Raw genomic sequence first — 12,319 nt, 5'->3', positions numbered from 1 at the left:
GAAACTCAAAGTGTCTGCTTAGCACAGCGGAATAATAAATACTAGAATAATAAATACTGAGAAGTTTTTTAAAATTCCCACATACTCATGGAAAATGGAATCAAATAATTAAGTCAAAGCAAATTTTTTCAATAGAATTACATCTACTTAGTCAAATATTTATTAAGTACCAACTATGTGTTTAGCACTATCAATGCACACTGGAGGAAGCAAAAATAATCACAGTACTATTAAAAGTAGCACAAAAGACCATTACTTATCTCCCATTTATAGCTGTTTATTTTTCCTTACAAAAGCTGAAACTTTGTGGCAACAAGAACATCTCAGGGCCTCTGGCAGACCAGGTATAAGAGTTGGAAAGAAAAGGGTACATAATAAATCTGACAGGGAATGGAAAAATGATTTTAAATCTAGGAGTTCCCACCCTGGCTGGGTAGCTCAGGTGGTTAGAGTGTCGTCCCAATACTCCAAGGTTGTGGGTTCGATTACCAGTCAGGGCATATAATAGAAGCAACCAATGAATGCATAAGTAAAACAATTACTGTCTTTAAATGTGGAAAACCAAATACTTATAGAAAGACCCAACAATACAGAACACAGCAGAAAGCTATTTCACCCCAAATCTGATCTCTCAACAATTTTTCCCCTTATTATCTCAGTTCACAATATGATCATTTGACCCAAATTTAAGATAAAAGTACATACTGGAAAATGGTTAGAACCAAGCACCTAGCTTAAAAGTTGTTAAAGTTTCTAAGTTTGTAACACTAAAAACAAAATTAAGAATAAAAAAAAAGAGGTGAGATACAAAAACGAGTGAATTTTGGACATGAAATATCTGGATTATTTAAAAGTTTATGAAATAAAATTTAAATAACTATAAAAAACTATCAACTGGAATAGTTACTTAGCAACCAAAGCACAGCCATTTGGGACAGGAGAAAACAAAATTAACTTATGACTGTATTCCCTTAAGAGAGGGAAGAAACAAGAAAAATGTGCCTATAATTTTCTTCCTAATAAAAAAGCTTATGAGACTTGCATGTCTATTTAAGCCTCAAGGAGTTAGACCTGGGTTATCCTAGTTTTCACAACTACAGGTGTGAACTACATATCCACTTTGGGCCTGCCTCTGTTTTTTTCAATTTTAAACAAAAAGAGCTAAACCAAAGATGATCTATAAAGCTATCTTAAGAGCTCAGAATTTCTGTCATTTTCTAATGAGGTTAAATAAAAATTTTTATGTGCATATATACATATACATGCACATATGTATATATTTACATACACACAAACACTTATATCTCAATACCATTCTGAATCTCTATTCAAGTTACTTCTAAAGAAAACTTGAAAGTTAACAATATTTAATACTATCTCTATTATAAAAACCCCTTGGTTGTGACGCTGTCATGCTGGAATGACCGAAAACTGGTCACCAGGAGGCTGCGTGCGCAGCGAGGCGCATGCGGTTGGGCAGGGACTTGACTCTGGGTCTCCCAGCGCTGGCAGGACTTGACGCTCGGTCCCATGGTGCACCGGGTCTGGGTCTCGCGCGATTTCACGCGTTGGGACCCTAATTTCTTAATAAGACTCTGCCATCCTATCTAATAAAAGAGAAACATGGTAATTGGCGTATGACCGCTACCCTTCCCATTGGCTAATCAGCAAGATATGCAAATTAACTGCCAGCCAAGATGGCGGCCGGCAGCCAGGCAGCTTGAAACTAACATGAGGCTTGCTTGCTTCAGTGACGGAGGACTCCAAGGTTCCCCGCCTGCCTTGCCGGCCTCTGAGCTTGCAGTTTAAGAAACATTGTAACAAATATAGAAGCTTAACAAAACCTGAGAAACCTGCTTTCAGGGAGCCTGGGATCTCAGAGCTGGAGTTATACATTGTTTCGATTACAGGACCGAAACAAACCAGATATCTTCTTTCAGCAGCAGAGGCCTCAGAGCTGGAGCCAGAGCTAAAGCTGGCCCAGAATAAAAAAAGAAAAAGAAAAAGAAAAAAAGGAGCAGTTGGGAGCTTCAGTCGGCCTGAAAACAGCCCTCAGCCCCTCACCCAGACTGGCCAGGCACCCCAGTGGGGACCCCCACCCTGATCCAGGACACCCTTCAGGGCAAACCAGCCAGCCCCACCCATGCACCAGGCCTCTATCCTATATAGTAAAAGGGTAATATGCCTCCCAGCACCGGGATCAGCGTGACAGGGGGCAGCGCCCAAACGCCCTGATCGCCCTGAGGCTGTGTGTGTGACAGGGGGCGGGGCCCCAACCTCCCTATCCGCCCTGCTCTGTTCGTGACAGGGGAAGGTGCCCCAACCCCCTGATCAGCCCTGCTCTGTGCCTGATAGGGGGGAGCTCCCTAACCCCCTGATCGCCCTGCGGCTCTGTGTGTGACAGGGTGCGGCGCCTCAACCCCCTGATCAGCCCTGCTCTGTGTGTGACAGGGTGCGGTGCCCCCACCCCCCCCCACCCCCCCACGGGCCCTGCTCTGTGTGTGATGGGGTAGAGCCATAACCTCCCCATCGGCCCTGCCCTGAGTGTGACAGTGGCAGCGCCCCAACCCCCTGAATGGCCCTGCTCTGTGGATGATAGAGGGCGGTGCGCCAACCCCCTGACCCGCCCTGCCCTGAGTGTGACAGGGGGCGGTGCCCCAACTCCCCTATTGGCCCTACTCTGTGAGTGACAGGTGGGAGCTCCTCAACCCCCTGATTGGCCCTGCTCTGTGAATGACAGGGGGGAGCTCCCCAACCCCGATTGACCCTGCTCTGTGCATGACGGGGTGGCGCTACAACCTTCCCATGAACCCTGCCTTGAGTGTGACAGGGGGCGGTGCCCCAACCCCCCAATTGGCCCTACCCTGAGCGTGACTGAGGGTGGCATCACAGCCTCCCGATCGCCCTGCTCTGTGCATGACAGGGGGCGGCGCCCCAACTCCCCAATCGGCCCTGCTCTGAGCCCGACCAGGGGCTGCACCTAGGGATTGGGCCTGCCCTCTGCCACCCGGGAGCAGGCCTAAGCTAGCAGGTCGTTATCTCCCGAGGGGTCCCAGACTGCAAGAGGGCACAGGCCAGGCTGAGGGACCCCCCCTCCCCCCCCCGAGTGCACAAATTTTTGTGGACCGGGCCTCTAGTAGGATTATAAAATGAATCAGTAGCCTATAATTTAAAACATAATGTATTAATAGAGAATCTGAGGTATAGTAAAGTTAACAGATGAGAAGACTGCCACTGAAAAGATAGTTTGCTATTCACCGTTCCCAAGAGGAGGGGCCACACCATGCCACAGGTGCTACATTAGGGATGCACCAGGTTTGGTCAGGAGGCAGAGGGAGTGGGAGGAATTGTGGGCAAGAGTCTTTATTGTGGTTTCCACGGGGGGGGGGGGGGGCAAAGACAAGAGAAATAGGCTTAGGATTGGCGGCTACTACATTCCAAGAGGCTCTGGGGCACAGGGGCTATCTCTAGTTGGTATCTGACTCTGGGATGGTGATTAGAGTGGGGGAACAGTGGCCTGAAGTGTGAGGGCTGACAAGGATGTAGTTGGGGATTGAGCTCTAGCTTGTTTGGTTTGTATTTGAAAAGCACATTCAAGGGGGAGTTGTTTACTATCTCTAGGATTTGGTTAACCCTGAAAGGGGCAGCTCCGGAATCAGAAAGGCCCCAGATGTCAAAGCATCCAAATACAGAAAATAAAACCTATAGTTAGCACACCCAATTAAGCTAAGTAATAGAGAAGTCTCATTTCTACAGGATATCTATTTAACACTCCCTGTATACCAGCTTTGCACTATATGCTACAGATACAAAAATGGCCATGTAATAGAAAATGAGACTGCAAATTGCTAAACACATACACATACTAATTTAGAAAAAAAAATAAGAGTAAATTTATAAAAATTAACAATAGCTTACAACTACTTAGTGCTCTGGCATTTACAAAAGATTTTCACAGGTACTAAATTTAATCCTCAGAAAAAAAACCTGTGCAGTAGGCAGATTGTTTTATCTTCATTTCATAGGTGATTATGACTAAGACTCAAGAAAGTTAAAGAATATTCCCATATTACAGACCAGGGAACGGAAGCCTAGTCTTGATTCTTGTCCCTTGCTATTTTCACCAATACCAAAACTCCTTCATTTTACCTTAAAGCTGTAATATTATTATGTAGAAACAAACAGTTAGCTATTCCTAATCACTGAGGATTGATTACTCAATGGCCTTTACTATAACAACTGGGCTAACATGTGGAAAAGCATGTAGGATTCTTAATAACTTATGAAACAAATTCTTTACTGGGAGTACTTGTAAGTGGTATTTAAAGGTACAATTATCTTTGTTTTTTTTCCAACTTATGAGAGTAGTAGAGGGCTAAAATCTCACAAAACCTTTCTAAGACATAATTTCCAAACAACTCTTTTATTTCACAGCAATCATGGGTGGAATATACACTTTTAAAAGAGTTTCTAGCATTTAAATTAACCTGCCAAATGAAATCCAAGCAAACATTACATTGAAAATTCTTTTGAAATCAGTTTATAAAAATTTGTTTTATCATTACTTAATTTTTAAAAATTCTTCACAGAAGTCATTCTATAAGTGCATGGTAACCTTAGTGCAATCCAGCATTAAAAGAAGTACTTTCACATGTGTACTACTATAGCACCACTGTTTAGCTACTGGGTCAACCCCTAAAGATAACCACTAATTCTTTATTACCATAGATTACTTTTGCCTGCGTTTGAACTTCATATAAATGGAAGCATATAAAATTAAACAAACAAACAAATAAAAGAAGTACTTTCTTGCCCAGCCAGCGTGGCTCAGTGGTTGAGCGTTGATCTATGAACCAGGAGGTCACGATCTGATTCCGGGTCAGGACATATGTCTGGGTGTGGGCTGGATCCCCACCCAGTGTGGGGTGTGCAGGAAGCAGATGATCAATGATTCTCTCTCATCACTGATGTTTCTATTTCTCCCTCCCTCTCCTTTCCTCTCTGAAATCAATAAAAATATGTATTTTTTTAAAAAGTACTTTCTTCCCCAGGTAACAGATGGAATTGATAGGAAACTCCATTTGTTCCAATAGTTGTGAGGCTGAAAATGGTGCTCTCTCTGCTTTAACACCACTAGCAGAAAATTCTAAAATTCCAGCAAATGAAGATACTACTGCTCTTAAGAGACCTCTTTAAACTACAAATCAGCTGTCATATTCTTCACATTCTAGAATCAGGAATAAAAGTTTTCTCCTTTGAAACTGAGACACAAAGATCCACCTAACTCTTCTACTTTAAATTTCTAGATTTTACACTATTATTCCTGAGGCAGGCTGATTAATCTGTCATGACATGCTAAGGTAATAAAATGGATTGGTTGGTTGGGATGGTTACTGTATAGTTGAAGAACAAAGACAGCAAGGACTACAGTAATAATCTTTGGTCTGAAGATCAGAAACTAACTTTTGGAAAGGTTCGGCGGTAATACTGGATAACAGAGCTCTCTGCAAAGTTACTGTGGCAGTGTTTACTCTCATAGGGTTATCTATGCTGCGTGTTAGCTAGAAAAGCTCTGGCCTAAGCAAGCATATTCCCAGGCTTAAAAGGCAGCTGGTCTCTGACCAGGCTTCCTCAGTGTCTATATCCACTGGCAAGGGCATTTTTAGTAGTTAGATGAGGTCCCAGATGGCAGTCTGAATGCCCAAGGGTTTAGGGCCCTGGCCCTCATCTTTGCTGTTGCTGAAGGCTGGGCATGTGTCTAGTTAAAAGGATGGTGGCGCATCATTTTCTAAAAAATTCTGTGAATTTTTAATAATGACTCAAACTAGAAGACTGACCTTCTTTAAAGGACAACAACATTAAATTCATTATTAGATTTGGCTTCAAAGATTTGTTAAAACAAAACCAAAACCTTATATACTTTTAAATAATGACAAATCTCATTCACAGTTTTTCTCCAAAAAATAATTTAACCAGTTAACTGCCAAGCGTCCAAAACAGAAACCATCCCCACACGCCATATTTTTAATTTAATTGTGTCTATAGACGCTTATGGCATACACAGGGTTAAAAACTAGAAATATTATTAAGTGATATTTTTACCTGAGTTTTTCTCTTAGGTCACTGAAATAAAAACTTTAAGCTCAATTTGGTTTGTACACATTTGTGGTTAAAATTATAGAATTTTAATATTTCATTTTATAAATACATACATACATATTTTATTTTAATAAGAGAAAAAACCCAAGACCTCCATTCCCAAAGATAACACACTCTTTAATGATAGATGTAACCGACATAAAGAGCACAGAACTCTTTTCCTAAATATGTCATAGTTACTTCTACTCCTCACAAACTGCTTAGGGAATAAAACATGTTTGCTTTTAAGTCTGAAAATTATACATAGTTATCACTACTGGTTCAGATAGTTGCCAAAGAATCCTTTTAAAAGCCCTGAAAATTGTCTTCAATCTTTGATTTCAACAATCAAGTTGTCACTGTAACTTCATGTAAAGATGGAAGTGTGAGGTGTGCTAACTTTTTAGAATTACACCAAAATGAGTTGATATCCTTAATTACAGGGTAGATTGGGGGAATAAGAAGATGATGAGTAGGTCACAGATATAAAATATAATCCCTTTAAATTTTTACTCAATATGTTAACATAACGAGTAAAACAAATATGTAAATGTGTGCCCCCACACACACATAGAAACTTACAAAAAGACAAAATGAACTCAATCATGTATTTTGCAAATATGGACTAAACTAAATTTACTCTATTCTCAAATACTACAAATTTACTCTGGTGTATCAATCTCTTGTAAAATGTAAACTGGGCTTTAATTTCTTCAGTAGTTACAATAAAAATGAGGAAGAAAGTATTGTAAATATTCATGAAAACTGATTTCTCTGGCTCCAAGGATTTATGATGAAGCATAAAAGAGTTGTGAAGTCAGATGGAAACTGGGTTCTTTTCCCAACATCCCCATGTGTTAATTCTGTAACAATAAGCAAATTATTTAACCTTTCTCATCTATTAAAAACATCAATAATTTAAGACTGAGATAAAACAAAACTCACCCAGAACAAAATATAAGCCCCATGAGTACAGAACATGTCTGTTTTGTTTCTTCAGCACCTAGAACAATGTGTGTTATATAGTGGCAGATATTTCTTATTTATTCACTAAACAACAAAAATAAAGTTATAGCACCATCCCTGTCAACTGAGATAATGGTCATTAAAAATGACATGCAGGATTATCTGAAGAACACAAATTCTATACATATAATTCTTATGGTCTTTGGTTTTTCTTTTTCTTAAGATTTTATTGATTTGAGGAGGGAGAAGGGGAGAGAGGGAGGGAGGGGCAGAGGGAGGGAGGGAGAGAAAAAGAGAGAGAGAAAGAGAGAGAGTGAGAGAGAAAGAGAGAGAGAGAGAGAGAAACATCGATTTGTTGTTCCACTTATTTATGCACTCATTGGTTGACTTTTGCACATGCCCTAAATGAAGGTTGAACCTGCAACCTTGTTGTATCAGGACAATGCTGTAACCAACTGAGTTCCCCAGCCAGGGCTCTTTGGTTTTTCTTAAAATTATTTCTTAATGGTATCTCCTTCAGAATATAGATAAATTCGTATCTACTGACATGTCACATACTGATCAAGAAGCAAGTCATGAAATACAGGCATCATAAATTTGACAATTTTATTACTTTTATATTAATATAGTTAATATTAACGTATACACATGAATATTACTATAAGCTAGCTATATTTAATACTGCATAATATACATAATAATACATTAAATGTTATTATTAATAGTTTACAAATGTTAATGAAAACAAAATACAAGATTCCTTTATGGCTTATATTCCTGAATGTTTTAAAAACTCATTCAAAATTGGTTTGTAATATACATGTTACTTACATACATACACTTAATAAAAGCAATGTTCTTATTAGCCTCATATTCCCAATCAACACAGGATACCACAAAGTAATAAAACCTTTTTAAATTCTAACTCTCTGTGGCATATATGTCCCTTGCCCTAGAGCAGTGATTTTCAACCAGTGTGCCACAAGCATTTTTAAAACATGCAATACCTGTCAAAAAGAAAAAGAAAAAAAAAGGCAATAGCCAAAACAACCATAGCTGTCCAATGTGAACTGTCTTGAGTCTTAAATATATAGATCATATAATAGAACTGCATCTTATTGGTCATGTTGCATAATAAAATTGCATCTTATTGATACTAGAAATCCTTATATACAAGTTTAGGCACTGGAATTTTTAAAAAGTCACTTTGGAGCAAAAAGGGTAGATAATTACTATTATTCTTTTTCTTTTTGTAAATCAACCACAATTATATCTATTATATTTTTTGGTGTGTCGCAGAATTTTTGTAATTAGTTTATGTGTGTCATAAGATGAAAAAGGCTGAAAATCATTGCCCTGGAGAATAGAATGTTCAGCTAAAGATATAGGAATCAGTGCTTATTGAATATACTACAGTTACAGTAAGATATTTAAGATAGTATTGCTTAGTTGTAAAGGTAGGCAACAGTCCTGTCCACCTAGACCAGCCATATAAAGTAGTCTCACTTACTAGCTGCCTAACATACTGTATGACCTTGGTCAAAATATTAACCTCTGATAGCCCTAATTTCCTGTTGTATAAAATACAGTCACCATCATTACATTTTTTATAGAATTGCAAAAATTAAATCATATACGTAAAATGCTTAAGGACAGTGTCCGACACATAACAAACAATTAATCATAGAAAACCCAGACATAGGAAGTATATATGGAGTGACAGTAAGTGGTAACGGTTAAAGTACAGGGTTCTAGAAAAAAGAATTTGTTTGCATTATGTAGTCTTGAGCAAGCTCTTTACTACTGGGCCTCAGGTTTTGTACCTCATAATGATAACTTTATAGGGTGTTCTGAAGAGTAAATGAGTTTATCAAGTGCTGCATACAGTTATCTAGCATACTATAAACATGCAGGAAATATGAGCCAAATATAAAACAAACATAAGGGTTAAAGAAGAACCCTTTTACTTCTTGTTTCATTCATGAAAGAAAATTAAATTACTTCTTTCTCTATTAGAACATTATGGAAATAGGAGTTCAATCCCATGTCATTCAACTTTAAAAACAAAACAAAACATTTTAATATGTTTATATTGATTTTGGAGAGAGGATAGGAGAGGGAGAGAGATAGAAAAATCAGTAATGACAATCATCGATTGGCCACCTCTGCATACCCCCTACCAGGGATTGAGCCCACAACCTAGGCATGGCATGTGCCCTGTCCAAGAATCAAACTGTTATCTCCTGGTTCATGGGTCGATGTTCAACCACTGAGGTACAATGGTCAGGCCATGTTATTCAACTTTATAAATGAATACAAGAATCCTCACACGCAAAATACAGATGCTGAATACCTATTTGCTGACTAAATTAAATGGATGCAGTCTGCCAGCAGGGAGTCCATGAAATGGATGAAAGTCTATCAAGAGGTTACTAAAATCATTTACCCTGCCCGATCATTAAAATCAATATGGGTAATGACATCATATTAATGAGGACAAAAAGGTGAGAGAAATTCTAGAAATAAAAACACAGTGTGCTTTAACTTTATGAAACTGTATTAATAAAATCACAAATCAAATTACTGCTTCAACAAGCATATTATAGTTTTTAGTATTTATGACAAATATCTGTCCAACGCTAACATCTCTAATCAGTTAATATGCATGCTTAACTATATGGGAAAACACATAGAATTTACAAACCACTTTAAGTATAATGATTTCTCCTATATAAATCCAGTTAGAACTCATCACCATATGCATCTAGTCTTTTCCTCTTCCCTCTTCACCCTCAACTACAACCGAACAAGAATTTTCCACCTCCCTCAACCCCACACCAGGCACAGGTACCCACTTACCACAGCACAGATCACTATCTGGTTCCTATACTCCTCTGCAAAAGCAGCTCCGCCTCTGTGAACAAAAAGCTATGGTAACTTGACTCATTATTATTTACAGAACTGTACTAAACCCTCTCTGGCCACATAAAGAACAGAAACAACCTGGACACTTTACCTTCAATTTTTCTTACCAAAACTCCAGTCACTGCTAAGATTCTTACCTGCAACTGTCTAACAAAACACATGGAACACAATCAGATGTAAATTCCTTTTATTTCATTTTACTAATCACTTTTCCTTTTATGATCATAAACTCTTTCCTTTTCAAATATGCATCTTGAATCTACTGCAAGGATCCATCCATCCTAGTCTCCTATGAAATCAAAGTTCTCCACCTGTGTCCTGTCCCCTTGTTTAATATGCACTGAGCAATGTTCATCAATGTATGAGAATATATATAACACAGCTCCTGCCTACAGCAAGTTCACAATTCAACTTTAATGTATACTAATATTCCTTGATCTAAGTCTTATAGAAGACTCCTTAACTGAATTTCCAAACTGCATGTAAAATCCAACATAACCTGAAATGACTCTTGTCATCCCAACCTGGAAAACTTTCAGTTATTCTTTATAGGCAAGCCCAGTTATCACCCTCTCCATGAAACATTCCCAGAACCCTAGAAGCACAACTAGGTTTTCTTTTCTCTGGGTTTCTATAACACTTTATTCATAGCCTCTATAAACCAAACGCCATGCTGAAATTTCATTAACTATATATATTCATCATATTCCATTGTGTCTAAGATACAAGTGATCATAAAGAAGAAAAAATTCTGCTAATTAAACAGTGACATGCCTATGGTTATAAGATGCATTTCAATTTCAAAGATGTTAAAATAGGGAGGGGAAAGGTATGTTTCAGAAGCAAAGAAATACCACCACAGATAATATATTCCATGAGAGCAGCAAATAACCTCATTCATCATTAGCTTCTCAATGCCATATTATGCTTGATACACAGTACAGAAAAAGAACAAGCAACCTGATATTTTTACTAAATCCCTTACCATTTCTTTCATGTCAACATTCTGTGTACTAAAGAGAAGTTGTTTTTCCTTTTTACTAAATTTACTGGGTGGCATTGGTTAATCTAAAGAGAAGTTTAACAACCTATTTTTTTATATTAAACAACTTCACTGTCATATCCATTCTAGTCTAGAATTTTGAATTCATGACTAAATTTCCCCAACAACCTTTTTACTGGGCTCCTGGTTTATAACTTTTCCACACTTTTATCTATAGAGAAATACTCTAAATATCATTTGCATCTCAGATCTTTCCAATCGCTTCCATCGACTAGATTCATGTTTTTCAAACTTATTTTTATTATTTTGGCAGAATCTCTTCTTCAAACAAAATGTTAGGAAACTATCCAATGATCCAATGAACACACATCTTCTCTGGCTGAAACAGGCTGTTCACTTAGCGTACGCTCAGATACTCTGAGAAACCACTGTGTGTTTCTGGCGTGCAAAGACAAAGAATACCACTCCTTCTGTGAGACATAAGCTTCTGTGTGAGTGCTTCATGTTTTTCATTCCATGTTCCACCACTTGGCTCAAGGAATCCTCTCTCTTTTCACCTCTCTATCCTCAAATCTCAAATGTCCGCTTTCCAATCTGATCTTGAAGGCCTGTTTCAAGTCCTATGTCCATCACAGAAAGCCTCTTTCCTTGTTTACTCCAATCCACTGATCTCACTTGTCTCTGAGCTTGCGTATTCATTTTTCCATACTTCAAAACCCAGTACTTTACTAAAAACTCTTATATTCAATTGCAACTGCCATATAATTGTTTCACGTATGGGAGCCTTATCTCCTCAACATAAGCATTCTTTTAAGACAGGTTAGTGAAATCAGAGCCTCACACAGACTGAGCAGACAGCAAACGTTTAGAGTTCTTACTATGCCAAAACACACTGCTACTTTTCCACCTGTAGATACACCTCTCCCCATATTCTTGGCTGCACTTCAGCGAAGCCCTCAAGATATTCCTTATATACAACTCTCTCTTGCTTAGCTGTGATATTTAACTCAAGCTAATATCCATATCTAAAAAAATTCTTCTAGTGCAGTGGTCGGCAAACTCATTAGTCAACAGAGCCAAATATCAACAGTACGATTTAAATTTCTTTTGAGAGCCAAATTTTTTAAACTTGTACATTGTTATTAACTTAGAGTACTCCTAAGGCTTAGGAAGAGGCACACTCAAGGGGCCAAAGAGCCGCATGTGGCTCGCGAGCCGCAGTTTGCCAACCACGGTTCTAGTGGGCATTGCTATATAGAGATTTTACCAGGTTACCAACTTCCATAT

General features: G+C 38.5%; 1 protein-coding gene across 4 annotated transcripts in view; it reads right to left on the bottom strand.

The window, feature by feature from the left end:
• Positions 1–12,319, bottom strand: part of SP4 (Sp4 transcription factor) — a 56,675-nt gene that overhangs the window by 32,004 nt on the left and 12,352 nt on the right. The window lies entirely within an intron of this gene.

Source organism: Myotis daubentonii, chromosome 10, assembly GCF_963259705.1.
Source record: "Myotis daubentonii chromosome 10, mMyoDau2.1, whole genome shotgun sequence".
In the NCBI taxonomy this organism is placed as follows: Eukaryota; Metazoa; Chordata; class Mammalia; order Chiroptera; family Vespertilionidae; genus Myotis; species Myotis daubentonii.
Note: the sequence above shows the minus strand (reverse complement) of the source record. Positions and strands in the feature narration are given on the sequence as shown.